Source organism: Lygodium microphyllum, chromosome 5 (genome assembly GCF_053477565.2).
Source record: "Lygodium microphyllum isolate KBCC chromosome 5, Lygodium_microphyllum_v1.1.10, whole genome shotgun sequence".
In the NCBI taxonomy this organism is placed as follows: Eukaryota; Viridiplantae; Streptophyta; class Polypodiopsida; order Schizaeales; family Lygodiaceae; genus Lygodium; species Lygodium microphyllum.
The window spans coordinates 139,819,757-139,843,766 of NC_141139.1; positions in this window are offsets into that span (position 1 = coordinate 139,819,757).

Below are 24,010 nucleotides of genomic sequence, written 5' to 3' on the forward strand. Positions count from 1 at the left end.
CGTCACTTATGCAACCTCCACAAACATTCCAAGAGCTCCAATGGCCCCTACCTATAACTCTTGACTCCCATCACATCTAAGCAGTTCTATTGTCTAAAAACTGACAACTCCATCACTATATAAGTGGAAGGCATTATTCGAGACCCCTTTTTGGTAACAAAATTCTAGCTAGTTTTATGAATTAATAATACCCTTATGTAAAAAATACACATATCGATTGTGAATGTATATATGTAAGACTATCTTATTTAATATTCCCTTCTGTTGAACTCACGTGATGCACATTTTTATACACAGTAACTTACCCGAGGAGAGTGACTAGGAGGAGTGATCCAATTCTTCAACATTCTTCTTCAGGACGTGAGCAGACTATGGCTAATGTTCAGAAGCCAAAAGTTTAGTAAGATCAGAAAGCCCCGAAGACAAAGGATCTGAAGCCAAAAAAGTAACCTGGATTCAAGCTTCTTTCCGATATTGAGACAACTACAGACTTGAAAAAGTTACTTGAGGATCGGATTCTTAATTGTAAAATTGAATTCACTATTGGAGAAATCTTGGGGATTTCCAAAAGAGAATTTCATGATGTTATCATCGACATCATTAAAAGAAAACGATAGGTTATTAAAGAGCCGACAAATGATATGATCCATCGAGAGGCTTTAGCAGTTTGAGGCTATTATCTATGGGTTGCAGATTGAGGAGCTTGATTTTGATGAGGAGATTACTGAGAAGTCTACAGATGGAGCTTTATGTATGCAGTCCAATAAGACTCTTCAGCCTTTACTTTAGCCTGTAGAGTATGTGGAGAGTGATGATGCGCCTAGATTTGTACCTCGTAGCCATTTTTCTCGTAGTCAGTGGGCTCGTGCCACTACAGAGACTGTACTCAAGCTTAGTGAGATAGAGAGCCCTTGTGTTGCTCTTTTGGATCATGGCTCCAAGATTAATATCATAGTGTGTGGATTATATGATACTGGTAGATGGCGAGTTGATGTGGATCATCATGGTTGACACATGCGTGGTGCGGCCAACAACACTTCAAAAGATTTGTATGCTGCTTGTCCGAACTTGAAGATTTCTATTGGAGATGTAGATGAGTCTTATCGTTTCTTTGTGCAGAATTCTTATTCCTGTCCTATTATTTTGGGGTAGCCATTTATTGCAAAGTCTCGAATGGAGACTAAGGTTCTAGACAATGGGTCTGCATGGATCCGAAGCAAAGATGGAAATAGGGCTGTCCAATTCATGACTGTTCAAGTCAACAATCAGCGGAATAAAGATTCTTTGAGGGGTTCCCCTCATCCAATAGGAGAGCTGGATTTTTATTAGGTACCACTCTCTTGCGAGACGATGGTGGTACAAGACAGGGAAAGCTCTCGTCTCCTGGTAGTTGCAGTTTTTACTCATGTGTTTATGGTGTATCTACTGAAAGTACTTTGTTTTTTCAACATATTTGAGATATGCCTAGAGCTGGCATGTAGTATGTGAAGAGAAAAGTGAAAGAATTGAAGCTTGTAGGTGTTTTACAGGAAGAAGACAGGGTAGATGGTCTCTATGATGGGCTTTCATGCTCGGATACTATGAAGGATCCTTCAACACTATTGAAAATTTACAATCAAGAGTTGGCATATGTCTTACCGGTCCATTCTCTGGTGATGTATTGCAAAATTGCTGATTTCATGCTTCAAGAAAATTTGGGTGCTAAGAATTCTCAACAAAAAGTGTTATTTGCTTAAATATTTCAGCAAAAAGAGTTGGATGATACTATTTATAAACAGCAAAATTTGTGTTTACTAGGGTGTTTACAACAAGGGCTAAATTTTGTAGGTTGTAGCAAAGAAGCCAGAGTACAGACAAAATATAAGACACTTGACAAGAAGGTCAGATTACCTTTGGATAGTGATGAGGATTTGCCTATGCTAATTCCATTTATAGAGATGGATATGGATAAGAATCACAAGATTATCTAAAGATCAACCAACCAAAGATGATTTGGATGTTGTGATGATCTTCGAAAATATACCTACTTTGATTTGTCCATATAATCTAGGAGGATTCTATGATAACCTATGGCAACTTACCTACTTGTCATATTACCCAGATGATTATCCATATGATCCTAGTGGGAACAATGTTGCAAGTGGTAAACAAGTTGGCACATGCTGGAGGATGTGCATGTTTGGAGGGGACCAATGTCATGATGCTGTGCGTCCACCACTTTGATGTCACTTTTGAGTGTTTTGATGGTTTCCATAGAATTTCATGCAAAGAGAGGAGATGTCACATTAAAGGATTTTCAATTCAAGATGCTTTTGTATTAGAAGAGAGTTACCATTGATAGTAGAAGGCAACTTATGTTTTGAAGTTGCCTTTGTGCTAAAAGGAAGAAGCTAGCAAGTATTTACATTGAAGTTTAATTAAAGAGGAGCCTGAGACTTTGGTTAAGCAGGCAACAAAAGGCTACAAGCTGAAGATATGGTCATTTGACAAATCGTAATTGCAACATATTTTGGGAGGGAGGTCATCTTGTCATGAGAGCATGTTATGAAGATTTTGAATTCTATGCATATTAATTTGCATAATTGAAGAAATTGTAGCACAGATGTCGGATGGGCTACTTTGTGATATTCGCTAAGTTGGTTTTGCATACTATTGGGGGGCTCTCTTTGACTTGTGGAGCTTAAAGATTATTTCACTCGAGATCTTCTACACCTACAAGCTGAATTGTTCAAGCAACACAATTTTTTATCAATATCTTCTCTTCTGACAGCACAATCAAAATTTTATGGAGATGGAGAAGATCTGATTATGTGGCTCTCTTTTCGACTTTTAGAAGTTAGACCTACCAATGAAAAGTTGAATGACAAAGAATGTAATGTAATAATTAGGACATGTTAAGGTGTGGTTTTCATAACTTCAAAGTAATGCAATTGAGAGTATTTGGAAAATATGGGAAGCAAGTTCTTTGACAAGTCAGGTGATAAGTACCATGAGAGTTGCAACCAACATTAAATCAAAGGCAAAGTGATCGACACTTCTATTATTTTCATCATGGTAGAAGCAAGGAGAATCGGCACTACAAATGACATAGATCATGACTGTTTTAAATGCGGGTAGGTGATGTTATAAAGATGTGAATGACATGATTGCCATTGATCAAGATGAGGGCATCAAAGATAGTAGTGGATTATCTTGTTCCTTGGGTATCAACACAAAGCTCTCACAAGATTGAACAACAGAAAAGACAGATGTAATAAGGTTATATTATGATCTTGTTGTCAGATCAATAGTTTGTTAACTGAAGCAACAATATGGATAATGACAGATCCCATTATCTATAGTAGACTTGAAGATCACAAAAAAGGATGTGCATGGTGTGTGTTTGGTGTAGCAGCTCAAGCAAGTTCTCCCACTACGCGATTCGTGACATGGTATCAGAGCTACGCCATTGAGAGAACCTTGGTTTTGAAGACTTAAGTGAAGAAGAAGAAGCAAGGATGAGTAAGTAAGCAATGGGTAAGAAGCTCTCTCATTCTTCAACTCTTTCTCCTCTTGGATAGTACCTATGGAGGTACCAGAAGTAGGGCATAGTAAAAATCTTAGATTGCTATGAGATTTGGTGTGCCATCTGAGGCCATTTCATGCCTTGTTTTAGACCTATAAGGTTACATACAATAATTTTAAGGTATACTATGATTTCGGATATATTGACAAAAAATGGTGGGTGCACAACTTACAAATTTTGAATTTCTAAGTTTTGAGTTATTTTCTAGAAAACAAACACAAGTTTTATTTGCAAACAAGTTACAAATTATATGTACTATTGAGAAACCAGTTGTGGGAACTTTCGCTACCACCAAGACCCACGGACCGCTTATTCCTTCAAGCGGTCCAAGCGAGCTCTAATGGCTATCTCTCACCTAGCCGACACGCCGTCGATCCTACGAGTGTAGTGAGCTTACCTTGATGCTTGATCGAGTAGCCTATTCCTTCAAGCGGTCCAAGCGAGCTCTAATGGCTATCTCTCACCTAGCCGACACGCCGTCGATCCTACGAGTGTAGTGAGCTTACCTTGATGCTTGATCGAGTAGCCTCCTCTCTCTTGCACTTCGGTAGCTCCACGATTCTTGATGCTAGCTCAAGCATCCTTAAGCCTCCTCCATCTCCAAGCTCCATCCTCCATAGCCGTGCGCGCAAGAGAAGAGAAGAGAAGAAGAGAAGGGGAGATGGTGAAGAGCTTCACCCTCTTGATCCCTCACTCCCACACACACTCACTCCCTCACACTCTCACACTCCCTCTCTCAAGAGCACACGCAAGCAAGAATGAGAGAAGAAGGAGAGAAGAAGAGAGGAAGAAGAAGACTCCTTTTGCCACACACCAAAGAATGAGCTTCTCATTCACTTTTCAACTTTATATACAAAGCCCTAAATCTTCTTTGGGCGGTCATCCCCTTTTCCCTTTTTTACATGGCTGGCCATAGCCTAGGCCCTCTAATTTATCCTATTCCCAACTAATGCATACACTTTGCACAAGAGCGAGCCTAGCGCTCTTTTACAAGCATTCGGGAGCGCTTCCACCTTTTAATGGTGCGCCTTGTACTCTTTTGTTGTCTCGGGGCGACACTGAGACTTTCTGAGGGTCGTGCCCGAACATTTAAATTTTTGAGGGTCTGGTTACCAGTCAAGGCGCCTTTTTCTGCTTTTATCTTGTGCCTTTTTTGCTATTTCCTTTTTTCTATTTTCTGCTCCTCTGTGCTGCGGGAAACACGGTAACATTACCCCCCTCCTAGCCAAGTGCCAATCCCATGGCACTGCGGTGGGGAGTAGTGGCTGGTTAGGTCTACTGCTAGGCGGAACTGGTAGGGGGATGACACTGCTTCCAAGGTGGGTGTGTGAATGAGAGGTGATGGAGTTTAATGACGATGACCAGGAGAGATTTCGGCGTGCTTTAGGCTTCATGAAGATGCTTGGCATCTTTCACACAGTTGTGGCATCCATTATGTAGCCGCTCGTCCCTTGAGCATCAGAAACACTTGAAGCAATAAGCAATCCCTTAGGAGGATGGTATTGGAGGGATTTATCCTGGAGAAGTCCCCCCCCGAACTCTGCCTTGACAATGATATGGTTTGTCCTTGCATTGAAAATCAGTGCCTTTGATTTGAAGAGCTTTGTCTTTGAGTTGAAGGTCTTCAGTGCTTCGTTGAAGATCTTCAACCTTGCATTGAAATTCTTCAAGCTTGTGGAATCAATAAGCAATCCGTAGATCTTGAGGCATTGGGCATGCATCTTTGGAAGATGAGGTTCCAAGATCTATGCCAATGGCAGGCTCTACTGAGTACTGATTTTTCTTGATTTGGTTCAATCATGGTAGCCATCAGCAGGCAGATGGTTGGCAGCATGAAGCACGTTGGTCCGTCCACTCCAATGCAGAAAAGCTCTTGAAACAGCAGCAATGGTGTCATATCTGGCATATGGAACGGATTTTGGTCATTCAAGGATGCCATGGATGATCTTCTTCAGTTGAGTAGCCAGTTCTTGAAACTCGAACATAACCTGCAAGAAAATTTGTGCACTTCCTAAGGGGTGTATTTGCCTCTCTGTGTAGTGCGTGGTGCCTGTGGCAGTGGAACTGGGAGATGGGTCTAACCTTGGGCAAGCCCTTGGTAATGTCCACACTTGAGAACCCAGTTCGTGTGTCATTGCAGGTGCGGTGCAAGTCTTAGGGTGATAGGTCTGAAAGTCCTGCCGTTGATGTGCCCTAAGCGTGAAGTGGGGAAGAGGCTGGGAAGAACCCTAGGTGCAGTGACTGTGGTGCACGACGAGGCGAAGGGGAGTTACAAGCAGATCTTGCGAATGTCTCTCTCTCTTATCTTTGCGTAATAGTAGATGCATCCCTTGGCTTTGCTATGCTTTGCTGTTGTCTTTTCTTTTTAGTTTACCCTTTTCTTTTGTTGCCTTGTGGCTTTTTAAAAAATAAATAAATTATAAAGAGGCTTATACATAGATGCATGTGATACAAGGGCATGACAGGAGGTTAATCCTCGTCATCTGAATGGCGGGGGGCATTATTAAGGAATCTATGACTCAGCGAGTAGCCCTTGAGATTGAGGCGGGTTTTGAGAGTGGTGGTGGAAAGGAAGGGGTGGTTGCACTGTGTGAATTTGATGTCGCTCATATCCTCAAGCAGTGCAACACAGAAGGATGGCAAAAGAGTAGCGCACATCATGAGACAAGTCATGGTGCTACTGTCTATGGCGTTGGGGTCGAAGAAAAGGGGTGGGAGGTGGCATTCTTGAGGGGCAGGCTCTTGGTGGACTAGGACCCTAATTAATCTGAGGTAATTACAAGTTGTTATGAAGGTGGGGTCAGGACAGGAGGTGAACTCACGAAGGAATCTATCTATAGAACTGTACAAATCAGGGAGCGTAAATACAAGAGCATCCTTATAGGAGGTGCTATTGGCGTTATAGATGATGGGGAAGTCGAACCTGCCGTGGATGGATGGATTAAAATCCACTCCTACCCTTCGAGGATATGGCATGAAAATGGGGTCGTTCCTCTCAGAAGGGAGGGTGTTGCAAAATGCCATCCAAGCGTAAAGGTTGACATAAAAAATACGCCTTCTCCAGGTGGGTTAGCAATTATAGCCTTCCACTGATCTAGGCACCTAGAGGACTTTATCCTGCCAAAATTCGCGGTCCTCGGCTCCCCAAGCAGTTGGGTTGGCCTCTCGCTCCGCTAGCCACTTGTCCTTGAGCCTTGCACCCATAGCAATTACGTCATTTACAAGTTTAATAGGCATTACTCTGTTTAGTATAGCAGGAAGCTCAAAGCTCAAGTCGAAGGGATCGCGGGCACATTCCTGCTATTCCCAGATAATCAACTCTGCATGGAATTCAGTGGGGAGATTCTCAGGGTGCGGTGGGAGAGGGGAATGTTGTCTTGGAACAGGTCTAATGTTCAGCTTTTTCCTTGTCTTTTCTACCATTTCTCTTGTGCGCTTAGCCAGGGCTGCTTTCCTCTCAGCAGATGTGTCAGGGGGTTGCACTTCATCTTGTTGTGGAGGAGGGCATGGCGGGACGTAGTCCTCCTCCTGAGGTCCTAGATCAAACTCTGGGTCACCCCCTTCTGCTTGCACGTCTTCTTGCGCCTTCGCCTCTGTGAAGCCGAGTTCGTCGATTTCTTGCGCCGTCAGGCCTATCTGTGCAAGATATCTTATTTGCTCCTCCAGGCTTTGCGGCGGCAGGCCTCCTAGCTGCAGTGGCACATGCAGGCCTGCTGTTAGGGCTCTGTGTGCAATGGCTAGCTTCTTCTGTAGATCATTGGCTTTGTTTTCTTCCAGTTTGGTGGAGTGGAGCAGTGTGTTGGGGAAGGTGTGATGCTGGGCTATCATGGAGAGCTGGGCTGCCTCTGCCTGATTCTCAGCCAACACTCTATCTCCTTCTCCTTTGGCTAGCCGGCGTGCCAGGTCTCCTACTCTCCTCTCATTGTGGTCAGCCCATTCTTTCGCTCTCTTTTCTATATCTTCCAGGCTCTCCCCCTGATGGAGGGTCATAGCCATGAGTTGTTGCTGCTGGTCCTCGAGCTCGCGGTGTAGGCGGGATTGCTCCTGGTATTCATTGGCGATCTGTGCATTGAACTGGTCCAGCTTCACCTGCATCCTTTGCACCTACTCTCCTCTTAGCTAGTCCAGCTCTGTAGCCTCCTGTCTGATCTTCTCAAGCTGGTTTTGTGCCTCCAGGTTGATTGCAGATAGCTGGTCGTTCTTGCGCCGCAGGTGAGCATTGGTCTCCCTCTCTCCATTGAGGTGATCCATTAAGATTTTTCTTCTTTCCTCCCAAGCAGCATCCCGTTCCTTTAGGGCTTTTGATTCTTTTGCATCTTTGTTGTTGGCTTCTTCCTTTGGCACAACAATCTCCCTTTGGTATTCTGCGATCTGCTTTGTTTTCTCCAGCTGGAGAGAGGCTCGTGATTCTCGCTCAGTTGCTAGCTCTTCCATGGCGGTTCTCTTTTCTTCATTGGCCTTTTCTAGCTGGGAGAGAAGCTCCTTAACGTATTCATCATATTGGCCTGCTGGAGATGGGGGATGGGACATGTTGGCGGTGGTGACAACAGCTTCTATTTTCTGTCTTTTAATCTCTGGCCTTGGCTCCATATCAGTTGTGGCTACTCTCTTCACTCCTGACGCTGGGGTGGCCACGCCCGCATCTCTTGCCAACTCCCTTTCCACCAAGAATTGCAGCCAAGTGACCATATTGCTCTCATCGACTTTTGGAGTGGAGCCTTGGGTGGCGGTGGCAGTGGGCGTCATCATGATGACAGTGGCTGGAGTGGAAGGTACAAAGAGAGAGGGAGTTGGCGTCATCAATTCCTTGCCTTTTCCTTCTACTGGGGGTGGGGGTGTGATTTTCCGGCACACTGTTACTAGAACCAGGTGCTTCTGTTTGGTGTGGGCTCTTTGCGCATTCCTCGTCCCTTTTCTGTTACTCCTAAATGAAGTGACGGGTGGCCAGCGCTATTTCTTCCTCTTCCTTTCTTCTCAACTCCTCTTTAGTATTCTTTTTTCTCTCCTCCTCATCCCTGAGCGACTCCCTCTGAGCCCTCTCCAGATCTTCCTTTTCTTTTTTCTTGCGCTCCTCTTCCCTCTTTCCATGCAGGGCTTTCGTTCTTTGTTCTGCTTGCCTCTATGGGCTACCCTGGGACTCTCCCTCTTCGTCTCCGTTTCATCTAAAGACCTACGCTACTCTTCTGTGTGAGGTGGGGATTGTGACGGTGACTCGTCACTTCCTTCTTCGCCTCCCTTGTTATCTTCTTCTTCCCGTCCTTGCCCTAGTGCTTCTTGGATTATGGCGGTAAGGACGCCTCCAAACCTTATGGTTGAGGCTTTGGAGGATGATGCCTTCCGTGTTGATCGGGACGATGGGGATTCTCCTCCAGCGGCTCTTCCTCTTATTGCTAGGGCCTTAGCCGAAGCCTCTATGGTTCTCCTCACAAACCCATTCAGGTTTACCTCGTCCAGTGATTGTGTCGCACTGCTGTCAAGTAGAGGCACGTTGATCCGGCTCATTATGCTGTTGTACCTCTGGCTCGAGAACAAAGCGTGCACCATTTTTTCTTGCAGCTGGATGTCTGGGTTTGGGATGTCTGCCAAGCTAATCCCATCATTGGTATGGACCTTCACCTTGTCCATTCCCAACATGGCGTAGACGTCCCTCTTCGGCTTTCTTTCCACCTTATTTGGCAGCCCCAATGCCCTTTCCACCAATTCCGGGGTCAGCTCAATCTGTACCTGCTGGGTCGCCTCAGTGAGAAATATAAGAACAGAAACAAGATTCAAGGAGAAGCTAGCTAATGGACATATGTGCTGGGTCCAGAATATAAATCCTTACCACCAATCTAGTAGGCCCCTTCATTGATACCACTGAAGAGTAGATTGCAATGGAAGGTATCACCAAGGAGATTCGTGACATTGGCATGGATAGATGGATATAAAAAGTTCTTCTAGATCTTGCAATGGAGAGTGTTCCTTACACACCACTATAGAGAGATACACGAAAATGACAAGAAGCAGTGAGGCATCACATGGAATTGACACACGTATTATAGAGCACCAAGATGGTAAGCTTGCTTTAACACAAAACTCATGATGTGAAGGCACGTAATTATTATTCACCACCAAAGTAACATTAATAATATTTTTAACATGCAGAGGGTAGAAGAATTGAGTATCTTGGATTTGAGGTCACATCGGATGTGACGCTTGCACAGAGAGGTAAACAAATGATGCTTGTGAATTCCACACATGTCATTATTGCATGATGTCAGATATTTAAAATATTCTATCATTACATGATGTTAATAGTGATGTGTGTCCTTGTGTAGGGAAGAAAAGAATGCAAGAACATGGACTAGCCGTGCTAAATGACATGGCACCTACCCGTAAACAAGCGTGACTCGTGGTTTTTTTTTCCATAATACAATGCCAATAAGAATGGTTTGTATTTTTGTAGGGAAGAAAAGAATGCAAGAACATGGACTAGCCGTGCTAGATGACATGGGACCTACCCGTAGACTAGCGTGACTCGTGGTTTTTTTTTCCATAATACAATGCCAATAGGAATGGTCTGTATTTTTGTAGAGGGGGATATAATTTTTTATTTTCAACCTATAATGCTAGAGGATGTGCCAGCCACAAACACTGGTGAACTAACATGTCTCAATAATACTATCTACAATAACATTTTGAACAAAAAATATGTTCCTAATTATGAATTTATCATACAAAGGGCCATATTGAAAGTCACGTGAAATTCCACTTACAAGACAACATCTCCCACAAAGCTACAATGGTGCAAGATGTTCCAACCACACATGTAGGTAAACAAACATGTAAGAAGAATATTATCTATTGTTAACATTCAGTAAGAAAAATATGTTACTAATCGAGGAGTCAATGTGCAAAGGTCCACAACATTGAAAGCCCTATGGACGATCCATTGCAAGTCGATGCCTCCCATGCTATTATGATGGCAAAGGTGGAGTGGCGTACTATTCTTTGCAACCCATTCAAGATCGGACATGCATTGCGAAATGATCAATCAAGTGAGGCATTCTCTCGATTGGTAGAGGCATTGGAAAAGGTCAACCAAAACAAGATGGTCGAGGTTGACGAAGAAACCACAAACACAACATGTGATATCATGGTGGTTCGTCTCCCTGAAGATAATGTCATGTATGGATTGGGGGATGGAATTCCGTCATGGAACTCCCATACAGAGGCAGAGTCAGTCGATGCCATGTATTTGGCTTATCGAGTTCTCAAGGACGTAGGGATGTTACTGTTCCTTGCCACAACACACTCCATGGTAGAGCTTATCAAGTAGGTTGTGGAGGATGGACACAAACGGATGGATTCAAGGAAAAAGTGTTGGGCCTTATGCATGGCACAGGTTATTCATTGTGAGACACCTGTATGTGTCAGTAGAGGTAGAGAGGTGAGAGTTTTAAAGTCATGATATGCTCATGCTAGATGCTGTTTATATATCACACTTGTTGGCTTCGTTTAGTGAGTATAATTACTAAAATTATTATTTCAATCTTTTGCAGGTACATGTGCTATATATCCTAGCATACATGCGTCACGTGGGATTCACTGGTAGTAATAAGGAGACGTCACTTGCATGAAATAAATATATTAAAATACCCCTTATTTACCCCCTATTTATGGGACCTTACCTTATAAAATGTACCTTCCTTCCCTTAAATAACCCCCCTCCCTTACACTCCCATGGTACCATATGGTAAACCCTAGTGGACCCCCCCGGGACATGCATTTAGATATCGCTTACAATGGAATAATCCCTCCGGAGTTCACAAAAGATGACATTACTGCGAATGAGTGGGTGCGAGATACATCAGGATCCCCAATGAGAGGTCAATATGAGATCCAATGTTATTAAACTGTTGTTGATATGTTTTGTAAACATTTAGTAGATTCCTAATACGTTATATGACTACCAAATACTGTAGGTGGCATGCAATGTGGCAGGGCTTTTTGGAGGTTATTCTTGCAAACACACACAAAAGAAGGGGACACCATTTTAGATTGCAATGCAGGATGTGGTGGCTTTGCATCGGTAGCACTAAATTCCAATAGACTAATTGCATGTCTATATCACTTCGCTGAAGATGGAAGATATCTAAAGCAAAGGTAACATTTTAACATAAACTTGTACAATATCTGATTGTAATGTAGTGTTCTTTTTTGTCATACCAATACATGGGTGCTCACCCTTCCACGTGTGCATGTACATCTACCTCCCACAACCCAAAAATCAATCATGATCGATATGAATGGGGTGCTTCTACATAGGTGGCCAAAACAAAAGGGATCATTACTAGTAAATCCCCTAGAAGTGGGCAAGTATTGGGTGATTTTGTGGCCAGGGCTTGCCAAGTTTTTGAAGGAAATATCTACATTGTTTGACATTGCCATCTGGAGCACCATGAAGGAAGACAACTTAAGTGAGCTACTCCAATTGGTTAGAAGTGAATGTGTGAAGTCATCAAAGCAAGCATCAACCTTTGTATTCCAATATGGACAAAGAAAGTGCAGAGCAACTCCCTTAACAACTTCTACCAGAAAGAGTTACACAAAGCCCCTTTTCATGAAATGTTTTGACGACATTGATTGGCTACACTTGAACCCATCAACAACACTATTTGTGGATGATAGCATGGAGAAGATGCAGATGAACCCACCCAACATCTTTATATGCCCACCCCCATTTGAGGGAAACCCGATGGACACAATCCTTCTTGAGCACATACTTCCCTACTTGACCAAGTTAGCGTGCTTCCGTGGTTCAGTCCTAGACTTTGTTAGGGATCACCAATTCCACCCCCCAACAATGGAACTCGATTGATATTTGATGTGCATGATAAATATGTACTTTCAAAATTATTAGATTATTTTTATTTACAAGTGCAATAAAATGAGGATGGGAGGGAATAGGAGAAAGAGAGAGGAATGTGCAAGTGAAAGAGATTCTGTATAGGCATATGCTCAAGTGCAATACTACAAGATGTGTAAACAAAGCATGTGCAAAATATCTAGGGAAGGGTGGAGTGTAGAAACATGTATGCATGTGAATGTATGTGTGCATAGTGGATTGAGTAACAATGATGCAATATTTTTGTCTCGATATTAACTATTCGAATAAAGTGAAAAAAAATAGATATTTCACATTACTTCAGCGAGTGTAACAAACTATTTGATACCCTATCCTCTTGTAGTAAGTCCACATAATAATGCTCAATTGAAAGTAGTGAAAACACGTGCAATGTAGTTTTGCCTATGTGTACACAATGGAAGTAATATATCAGGATATAATATCAAATCATGCACATAAAAGTGAGAGGTACGTAAATATATATATGCACGTGAGATAACAATGTGATATTCTTTTCGTCTTGATATTAATAGCTAAAAGTGTTTAAGATAATTTACCTCATGCAAACCCTTGACCCTTGTAATAATAAGGGGGTTGTGAAAAACGGATGGATGACCCTTGCAAAATTAAGAGGGGGAGATAGAGAGAAGTTGCTAGTTTAGAGTTTGTATGAGAGAGAGAGGGGGGAGAGAGAGATAGGTTTCCATTTGAGAGAGAGAGTGTGTGTGTGTGTGTGTCTTTGTGAGCACACAAGAGAGAGAGAGAGAGAGAGAGAGAGAGAGAGAGAGAGAGAGAGAGAGAGAGAGAGAGAGAGAGAGAGAGTGTGTGTGTGTGTGTGTGTGTGTGTGTGTGTGTCTTTCTAAGTGCACGAGAGAGAGGGAGAGGGGGAGAGAGAGAGAGTGTGTGTGTGTGTGTATGTCTTCGTGAGGGCACAAGTGATAGAGAGAGAGTGTGTGTGTGTGTGTAAGAGGGGGAGAAAGAGAGGAGTTCCTTATTTGGTCTAGTACTCTCTGATCTAATATTCATTAGTTGCTTTATTTAGTTGCTATATTTGAGTGAGAGAGAGAGGGGGAAAGGAGACACAAGAGAGAGTGTGTGAGTGAGTGAGTGAGTGAGAGTGAAAGTGAGAGGGAGAGAGAGAGAGGGAAAGGAAAGAGGGATAGAGAGAGAGTGGGTGTATATGTATTTGTGAGCAACACAAGGAGAGAGAGAGCAAGCGAGAGAGAAGGTGAATGTAAGAGAGGGAGAAGCGAGAAGTTGCCAAGAGAGAGAGAGATAGTGTGTGTGTGTGTGTGTGTGTGAGGGGGAGATGGGGAGGAGAGAAAATAGAGAGAGAATAATTGGTAGAAGATGGAGGATAGAGAGAGAGAGAGAGAGAGACCTTAATTAACATGGGGCGAGAAACATGGGAGGGGACAGTAGTGGTGAAAGCGGTGGAGGTGGTAATGATAGTGGTAGTGAAGGTGGCAGTAGAGGTGGTGGTGGTGGTGGTGGTGGTGGAGATGGTGGTTGCAGTAGGGGCGGTAGTGGTGCTTGATATGTGCACAAGAGCATAGGAGAAATAAGTGGAATATGTGGAACAAGAAATGGAGGTGGTGGTGGTGGTGGAGATGGTGGTGGTGGAGATGGTGGTGGAGAAATAAGTGGAATATGTGCACAAGAGTAGTAGAGGTGGTGGTGGTGGAGATGGTGGTTGTAGTAGGGGCGGTAGTGGTGCTTGATATGTGCGCAAGAGCATAGGAGAAATAAGTGGAATATGTGGAACAAGAAAAGCTCACTTCTTTCCCTTCCTCTTCTTGACTTTGTAGTGGCTAGGAATGAGCAAGCTAAGGATTTGGTGTTCTTTCTTCATAGAAAGCCATGGCAGGATGTTGTAGTTAACAAGGATTACAGGCCACACACTGTAAGAAGTTGAGTGGAGACCGAATGGGTTCACACCATCCATAGCAAGACCAAGTAGAAGATTCCTTGGCTCTCGTGCAAAGCCTTGAAAGGTAGAGTCAATGTGGCTCCATGTGCATGAATCTGTTGATATTTGTTGGACTCCATCTGTGGATCTATTCTGTGCATGCCACGTTGTCAAGCTCACCATGCTCGACATACAAAACATGTGACGTATATGGGGGATAAGCGGAAAGTGTCTAAGAACTTTCTAAGGGATGGTTTACCCTTGCAAGTCCTGTTAATACATGTGAGCACCACACTTGAACATGTCTCTATAGTCTTGTACTCTCCTCAAAATGGCACGCAATTGTTGACACATACATGGATGCTGTTGTAGTCCATGTCAAGCTTTCGTAAAACATGTCGTGCATCATGATGAGACTAAGGCATGGTATTTCCAAGTGGTAATATATGATACTTTAGAAACCTGGAAAGAAATCATAAAACACCTTGAAAAAGCATAATTATTTTTTATAATGGTACCAAAAAGAAATCAACGAAACGTACATAGAATGTACCTGCACAACTCGGTCAGTGTGAATACTTTGCATATATATTCATTATGTCAAAGTGAGAAGTTTTTTTGCAACTTGGGTAGAGGAATCTTGCAAGAGACATGACCACATCCATGTAATGAATTGATGCCAATAAATGATGGTTTTGGTAATACTTTGAAACACTCAAAACCCTTTATTGAAAATATGCTTTCAACCACCAAGTGACAACCACATTCATCCAATATGCTTTCAACCACCCTTTATTGAAAATATGCTTTCAACCACCAAGTGACAACCACATTCATCCAATATACATGTCTTCCCAATTTCAACAAAGAAATTGAAGGTTTCTATGCATGTAAATCTCAACAATGAGATTGAGTATCATGAGAACGTTGCCAAGTTGAAAGTTTTATGTATTCAATTCCTCTTCTATCTTGACTATATGCCATCACCTTAGTTCAATTCTTATTCAAATGTGATTATGGTCTTATTCATGCTTGATTTGATTTTTATTCAAGGAGATGTCCTTGGAATTCTTGTGCAAATATGATGATATCTTCGAATTGGTTCTTATTGAACTCCGATGATATCTTTTTGACTTGTGAATAAGTTTACTTTGCATCACATCTAGTTTATATATACATAAGTTGCAAGTGTAATACATGGATGTGATAAGATCTTAGTTATAACATGGGTAGAGTTGTGATCTCGATAGCCTTGGATGCAAGTATGATACATGGATGCAACTCTACCATGTAGTCTTTACTGTGTAAGGTAGCCATGGGTTTTGATGCTTTGAGGGTGGCATAAGTTCATCAAGTGATGGGTAGTTTCATAAACCTAAAACTGCAAATTAGCCTTCATGACCATCGTAATAGTTTTTGTTCCAAGCGAAACTCGTAATGGGGGATTGAAATGCATATGAAAGTGCAAATAAGCCCACATGGTATATTGCTACTTAGATATGGTATATCTTGTCATATGTAAGTGTTATTTCTTCTAGAAAGGATTCCTTCATGTTGTGAGCGATTAATATTATGTTGTAAGGTTGAGAGCTAAAGTCTTAAAGGAGAGAGAGAGAGAGAGAGAGAGAGAGAGAGAGAGAGAGAGAGAGAGAGAGAGAGAGAGATCCTATCTCAAGTGACCTAAAAAAGAATAAACTATAAAGTCTACAAAGCTTTATCCTCCATACTAGGACTGGAGAGGGTAACAACAAGCTTAAGATGTTGAATATTCTCTAATGAGAAACCCAAAGTTAAAATATCCTTACCACAAAGAGACTTGTAGAGATGTTTATCTCTAGTTGAAAGTGAGAGGATATTGTTCTTGCTCTAGGTATTTTTAGGTTATTGGTGGATTGCTCGTCCCTTAGGAATAAGAGCCTAGAGAGCCGAGTTCATTTGAAATAGTAGTACTAAAATCAAAAGAGCTAGAAATAACGAGCTTATGGAACATGTAACTTTTGCTAGGCTGGGGATACTAGCCTAGGAAGCATGATTAAGAGAGTCGAGTTTTAGTGGTTGAAAATACCTATGATCCTTGGCTTTTCTGTTTTCTTTGGTAGACTACTAGGTGTTTTACCCTTTGCTAGAATGTCCACCTCAAGCTCTTTTGATGCAATATATTTATCACTAGAAAACCTTCCAACATGCTAGCAAGGACTATGTGATAGTGTCCTTCCATGAGGAGTTTCTAGAATCTACTTCGATTGATTGTTTCTCTAGAGGATAGATGTTGGAGCAGACATGCACCTATATGTCCCACAGACCATCTAATGCATGGAAGGTAGTAAAGGGCTAGCCAGATTAGGAGTACTAGAGGAAGCTAATAGAGGAGGCTTCTTCCTCTCCAGAGTGTTGACAACAACAATGGGAGGTGGCAAGAGTATCACAATGAGCTTTTCCACAGTTCTTGCATAGGAAAACCCTTATAAGAGTCTAGTGAATTTGGGAATCTTTCAAGTCCCATTCTTCATTATTTAGAATATTGGGACTCCAAAAAGATATATTTAAGTTTCCTAAAGCTATCATGTGACACATCATTGGAAACCTTATGAAAAATGGAATCTATTAAGTTATTGAACAATAGATTTGGAGCCATGTTGTAAGAGTTATAGCAAAGAGAGAGTTTTGACCATGAGTCCTAAACTTGTGGAAAATTCCCAAATTTACTAATACTATGTTTCTAGGAAATTCTTTAGTATTTCCTAGGTACCTACATATGTGTTCCCTACATATAACTAGGGAATTACATTTCCCACCTCTCACAATAGGGAAGCATAGGTATACATATATGAATTCCCTACATATAACTAGGGAATTCCATTCTTCACATCTTGAAATAGGGATTTATAGGTCACATAACTAGGGAATCTAGTTCCCCATATATCATATTAGGGAATTATGACCCACACAACTAGGGAATCCCATTCTATATAGCCCAGAATAGGGAATTAAAATAGCTTAGTCTTATGTTGAAAACCTGCCTGCTTTGTAGAAAATGGTTAACAAAAAATTAGGGATAAACTAATAGTCACTCAAATCCATGCTAGTTATAGATCCTTTGAAAATCCCATGCTAATTTGCATATGGATTGGTGATTAGTTAGAAATTAGTTTTACAATGTTTTCTTGTTTACATGATTAATGTTCTTGCATGAGTAATTAAATGTACAAATGGTCATCTAACTAGCATGCCAAAAGGCATATGCATAGCTTAAAAATAAACCAACACATGGTGGCATGGCTATTATCATGAAAATGGAACTAGAAGCTTCATTTTGTACATTAGAAGTGTTAGATTTAAATAATGGTAGAAATAATGTTAATAATCTCAAGTCATGAAGCGATCACATGACTAACAGCAATGTGTTTTTTTAATAAATTCAACTTGCCATTGTAGTGAATTAAAAAGAATTTCATTTTCCACATATTTTCTTATTTTTCCATATTGTAGTATCTTACATGTGCATTCTAACAAATTGACATTCACTAAATTCTACATGTGCATGCAAAACTTACCAAAATAACAAAAGAGAGAAAAAAGGAATTCTACATGTGCATTCTAACAAATTGACATTCACTGAATTCTACATGTACCAAAATAACTAAATTTGTTTCTTTTTCCTCTTATGTTATTTTGGTAAGTTTTGCATGCACATGTAGAATTCAAAAGATCACATAAATTTTTGGCATGTAGTTTTCTTGGAAGACATAGTGCTTCGAGAAAAAGCTTCTTTCCAAGCATGTGAATCCATTCAGAAGACAACTAATCAAGATAGGTTATCATCTTCATTGGGCAAGGTGAACTCAGTAAAGCTACAAGCCAAGTGGGGACAATTAAAGCTTCACTACTTTAGAGTTTAATCTCAAAGTCAGTCACAATTGAAATGACAGTTCAATCTCAAAAGCAAGCCACCATTGAAATGATGAATGGATCTTTAAAAAGTGCATGATATCTCAAAAGGAAGCCACAATTGACATGATGCCTAGATCTTTAAAAAGAACCATGCTCAACATAAGTGAATTTCAAAATATGCTAGCTATTTATCGTGCAATTTGTAACTACAAAAACCAACTACTTAGATATATCTGAGTTTGGTCTTATTTATTTTAGCAAGATCTCAACATTTATTTTGGATGTTCCATTCCTTGTTTTTGTCTTGGATAATTCTCTATATGTATCACAAGGGATTCACTAGTAGTAATAAGGAGACGTCACTTGCATGCAAGAAATATATGAAAATACCGCTTATCTACCCTCTATTCAAGGGACCTTACCTTATAAAATGTACCTTTCTTCCCTTATATAACCCCCCTCCCTTACACTCGCATGGTACCATATGGTAAACCCTAGTGGACCCGCCGGGATATGTATACCCTCTATACGAAATGTGTTCACGGTCTATTTATAAATATCCATATTTGTGAAATTTCCCTTAATAAAACAGAACCCTTTTCTATTCAATCTATAAGTAAGCCTTTTATATGGGACCCTTTTATATATAAAAATGTGTAAATTTTGTATTTTAAAAATCCCTTATGTTTGATACATATATATATTTATGACTAACCTCCCCATGGTTTTTATTGTTCTTGTTATTGTATAGAATTAGTGTTATGCCCTAAGTATTATTGAGTTGTTATTATTATTCATAGATAGTGAAATCTAGAGAGGGGTTGAGTACCCATTGGCCATTTGATGTTAGAAGCTTGGATTGATCAACACTCATGATTGGCGAGTTTCCAAAATTGCTTTTATCCTCTTGGTAGTTTTGTGATGTCTAACGTTGATTAAGCTCATTTGGAGTGAAACCTATCCTTGGATGAGACTCAAAGATGATATTTATGAAGTTGTTGAGTCTCATATGAGAGGTAATGGAAAGATCCATGAAATACTTAGATATTTATGATAATTGAACATGTATCTCAAATTACTATCAAATACTTAGAATGAGGTTTCTTTCATGCTTGTATGTGAGTGAAGCTTCACTCTTGCAACTCATTCTTAGGATCCAAAACTTCTATGATTTTGAAATTTGGAATCTTGGAAGAAGGCCTCGATAGAATAATTGTGAAACTTATTATTGACAAGCCTCTATCTAAAAAGTGAGTCAAAAGTGAACATGAAGATGGTGATTACACATGCATGGTTTAAAAAGGGACCTCAAGAATGTAAATATGGCAATTTTTGGATGCATCAAGTTGATAAGATATTGATCTCAAGCCTTTCCTATAGATTTTTGGATGCATCAAGTTGATAAGATATTGATCTCAAGCCTTTCCTATAGATTTTATTTCTTTTCAATGTAGTTTTATTGTCTTTTGTACTTACTTTTGAGATGAAAACAAGAACAAAACTTGCAATAATATCCATCAATATTATAGGTTACCATCATCTTCTATCTTTTGAACTACATGATGCACTTAGTGTGTTTTGTATAGTAGTGTATGTGAAAATATTTATAGTCTAGCTTATCACATTTTATTTGTATCTTTGTATTTACAACACCAAACTAAAACTCGTTAGGGACTTTTAAAATATGTTAAAAAATCATCTAGCTTGGTGAACTGCAAGAGATAGAATTGAAATTGTAATTTCTTGAGCATGATATGCAACTTGGAAATGATCTCAACTTTCTTGCTTTTTTACATTTAAAGTAAAAGTCAAACTCACCACTTCATGAATACAATTTAATCTTGAGGTTTCATGAAGTTGGACTATTAAAGAGAATGGTGCCAATTTTCAAAATTCATACCAAAATTAGTAAGTTGGTCTTCTTACACCACAAAATGAGGGATAAAAAATCAACTTCATGCATTCAATGGTGGATGAAGTTGCTCCAAATATTGATGCAAAGAGTGGATGAATTTTCATATGGTGATCACAAGCAAGATAATCAGGCAACTATTTTGTCCAATTAGAAAAAGATGGAAACATGATTACAACAACTTTGCAACAAGAAAAAGCACAAGGTAAATTGCAATTACCTCCATGTGACACACAACTAATGTTAGTTTAGTACTCGAATCCAAAAAGATTCTAAATAGTTGTTTATGGGTCATGATAGGGATTTAAGGAAATGGACAAACTCCCATGGCAACGAACCATTCGATCATTAGCAATTGCCTCGAGTACTATTGAGGTGCAACAACATTATAACCTCTCTCATTCACTTTCAATGCTCAAAATCCCTCATTCTACTTCATTTATCGCAATTCCCATTCAATCACCATCTATAACACAACCACAACTAGTTTATGGGTTTCTAGCAATAGGTCAAACATGCTTCTTATCTATCCTAGCACTAATAATGGCCAACAATTATGCAGCATTAGTGGAGCCTAGCAATCTACACACACGATAAAACACTTCGCAAGGTGCATCCCTATTTCAAAATGGAGGAAAATAAATGGCATAACACCCCAACTTCAACATCTAGAAATCAACAATGATATTGATGAGAGACACTTGGGTGGCCAATGTCGATCCTCTCATGTGAAATCTTTAAACAAAGAGTCCTACGCCAGTGATGCTTTAGCATAGGATAGCACAAGAATGCAACCACAAGGAGTAGAGGAATCAAATTTCATTTTTGCATCCAGTCACAAACAAGACAAAGAAGGAGAGACGCTCTCAACAAAAATCACTTTTCCCTCCTAGATTTGAGCACCATTTTGCATGGACACAAAGGCAATTGGTGCTTCAGGACTATCTAGAGGGTTGTAGACCTTTCAACGTAAAGATTTTTCATGTTCATATGATATCTCTATCACCCATGATATCTACCCCATAAAACAAGAATCATCAATACTAGGATCTCCAATTGCTTCTTGGTATACAACAAAGTACTTCCAAAATAAAGTAGCACATAATCCATACTACCAATTTGATGCAAATGAGAATTCTCCATAGCCACAATGTGAATGTTTTCGCCATGAGAGCTTCCTTATGAAAGGTTCGCTCCATGAAATGGCAATGTGGAATGGGTCATCCCCCTACCTAGTTTTAGGGAAAGATGTTGAAATGACAATTTGGAATGGGTCATCCCCCTACCTAGTTTTAGGGAAAGATGTTGCAATCCCTAGCTTTTACACATCACATGAAGGTCCAAAAGTTTGTGATGGGAATATAGATTGGTTTACTGAATTATCCATGTAACTTATTGTAAGCACTAACCACCAACGTAGCCTATATAGCTAGTTAGTAACCAACTCATCTATTTAAACATGCAAGGCTAGAGGATGAGATGGAAAATTGGAAAATAAGGGCTTGAGCTCTACTTGATGTATGTTTCCCCTCAAAAGAATCCACCCACCCCCCCTACACACACGCACACACAAAATACTCATCTATTTAAGAGGATGAGATGGCAAATTGGAAAATAAGGGCTTGAGATCTAGTTGATGTATGTTTCCCTAATCCCCCCCCCCCCCCCCCCCCCCCCCCCCAACACACACACACCCACACACACAAAATACATGCAAACCATTCAACCAAAAACAAGTTTTTTAGTATGAAAGAGTATTAAGGAGATAAAGAGAAACATTGAGATTTAAAGGGGCCATCGACTTTGCATGGTAAATAAAATACATGAGAATATTTAAGTTGCTAACAATGATTCTATGCAAGAAGAAAAAACCCAGCAACTTACAAAGGGATTATGATATAAAACAAATTAAATCAAATATGTACAAGCAATATCTCATTTGGAAAAGAGTAATAAACAAATTGTGTGTGGACAACTTCTAGTAATGTCATATGATCTCTGGTCAAGATTGAGAATGTAGACAAATTTCGGTAATGGCACATTTTTTGTGAGAATTTTTCTAATACATAAGAACATGCCTCGTCTTTGAGCTTAACATGTGATCGGACGAACCAGAATTTTGTGGAAGGCTATGTCATGGAGTTTGAAGAAGGTATCGAGGAGAACATATTATCCTCTCATAGTCTCGATCAAATTCCTCACCCCTTTGAAAATACGAATCTTCAAAAATGGAAAAGAAAATCAACACTTCAAAAAGAAAAAGAAAAAACTAACAGACAAGAAATGATAAGACTTACTTCGTTGCAAGGGCTAGGCGGCGGCATATTCTGGTTCCCATGACAAGAAAGCCAAATCTAATTGCCGTCTACTACCCCATCCGTAGAAAATCCTTCCTTGATTGTTCCGCTGCCATCCACTATATTTTCTCGAGGAGGTGATGAGACCTGTTATGCTCGGCACATTGCCTTTGTAATCGCAGCTACTCACCACACACAAACACAGACACAGAGAGAGAGAGAGAGAGAGAGAGAGAGAGAGAGAGAGAGAGAGAAGGAGAATGGTAAGCTCCAGCTGTAGCTCATGTACTGTAGTGCTGGTATCGATCGTATAATTGATTATCGTGCAGATAAGCTTACTATAATTAGTAGTAGTGATCGTCAGCTGGTCAATGATGGTCTGCGGAGCAGTAATTAGAAGGTGCAGCTGGGCAAGGCCGAATATGGGTATATTCGTCGGAGCAGCGCGGGCATTAATGCAAGATTCGTTCAGCTGCCCAGGCGCATGCTTTAGGCTCATGCTTGGACAATTAGGCCGCAATTAGGCCGGTTACACACCAAAAAAGGGCCGCCCACTTTTTAAACTTTGACCAATCAAAACACTTATTTAAAGGTTGGCGTCCACAGTCCTTTACACACTGGAGAGGACATGACTTGTTGTTTACCTGTTAAACAGGTGAACTCCCCGCCCACTTTTGGACGGGGAGTCTCCCCTGCCCACTTTGTAAAGTGGCGGACAAGGGTGTACTTTTTGCATTTGCAACCAATCAAAAGATTTATAAGTTTATTTTTTTTTATTTTTTTACAAACTGTGTCCCTTTGGTGTGTAAAGGTATGACACCCATGTTTGCGCCCAATTTCAAAAAGTGCATGCCCACACTCTGGGCGGGGGTTGGCCGTCCATTACTTGGTGTGTAACCAGCCTTAGATGAAATTTGAGGAGCATTCATTCATGAGTACTTCTAACCAAATTAGAGACGCATAAGGCAATCAAATTTTAGACAAATATGAGCAGTAATTTGAGAATTTTATAAAAAATAGGGGTGTAATGGGATCAAGTTTTGAACAAATACCAGCAGTAGTTCGGAAAAATTTTCATTGGCTTTGATGATTAGCATATGTTTTCTTAGAAGATAAATGATCATTTATCAAATAACGAGAATATGTACATCAAAAAATCTATCTCAAAAATGGGTCCATTTTCGACTCCTTGAGGGGTCACTCACAAATGTGCAAGGATATCACATGGGTTTAAAAGAAGGGATATTAAAAACACCATATTCACATATCTTTAACACACAAAAATGTGCCACATAAAGGAGCCATATACCAATTGAATAGAAAATGGGTGATCAGCTTTATTTCTCAAAAATTCCCATATAGAGGTACTTTTAAATAGCCCTTGAATACATGTGTTGTAGAGACTTTAAAAGTAGTGAATCACCTAAGTTTGGCTCAGAGCTCTCAAAATTACTGAAATTTCTACCTGGCAACTCAAAACTGTATTTTTCCATTAGGATTTTCTCCCTTCTCCATTTGTGTTCAGTTTTTATTGATCCATTTGGAACTT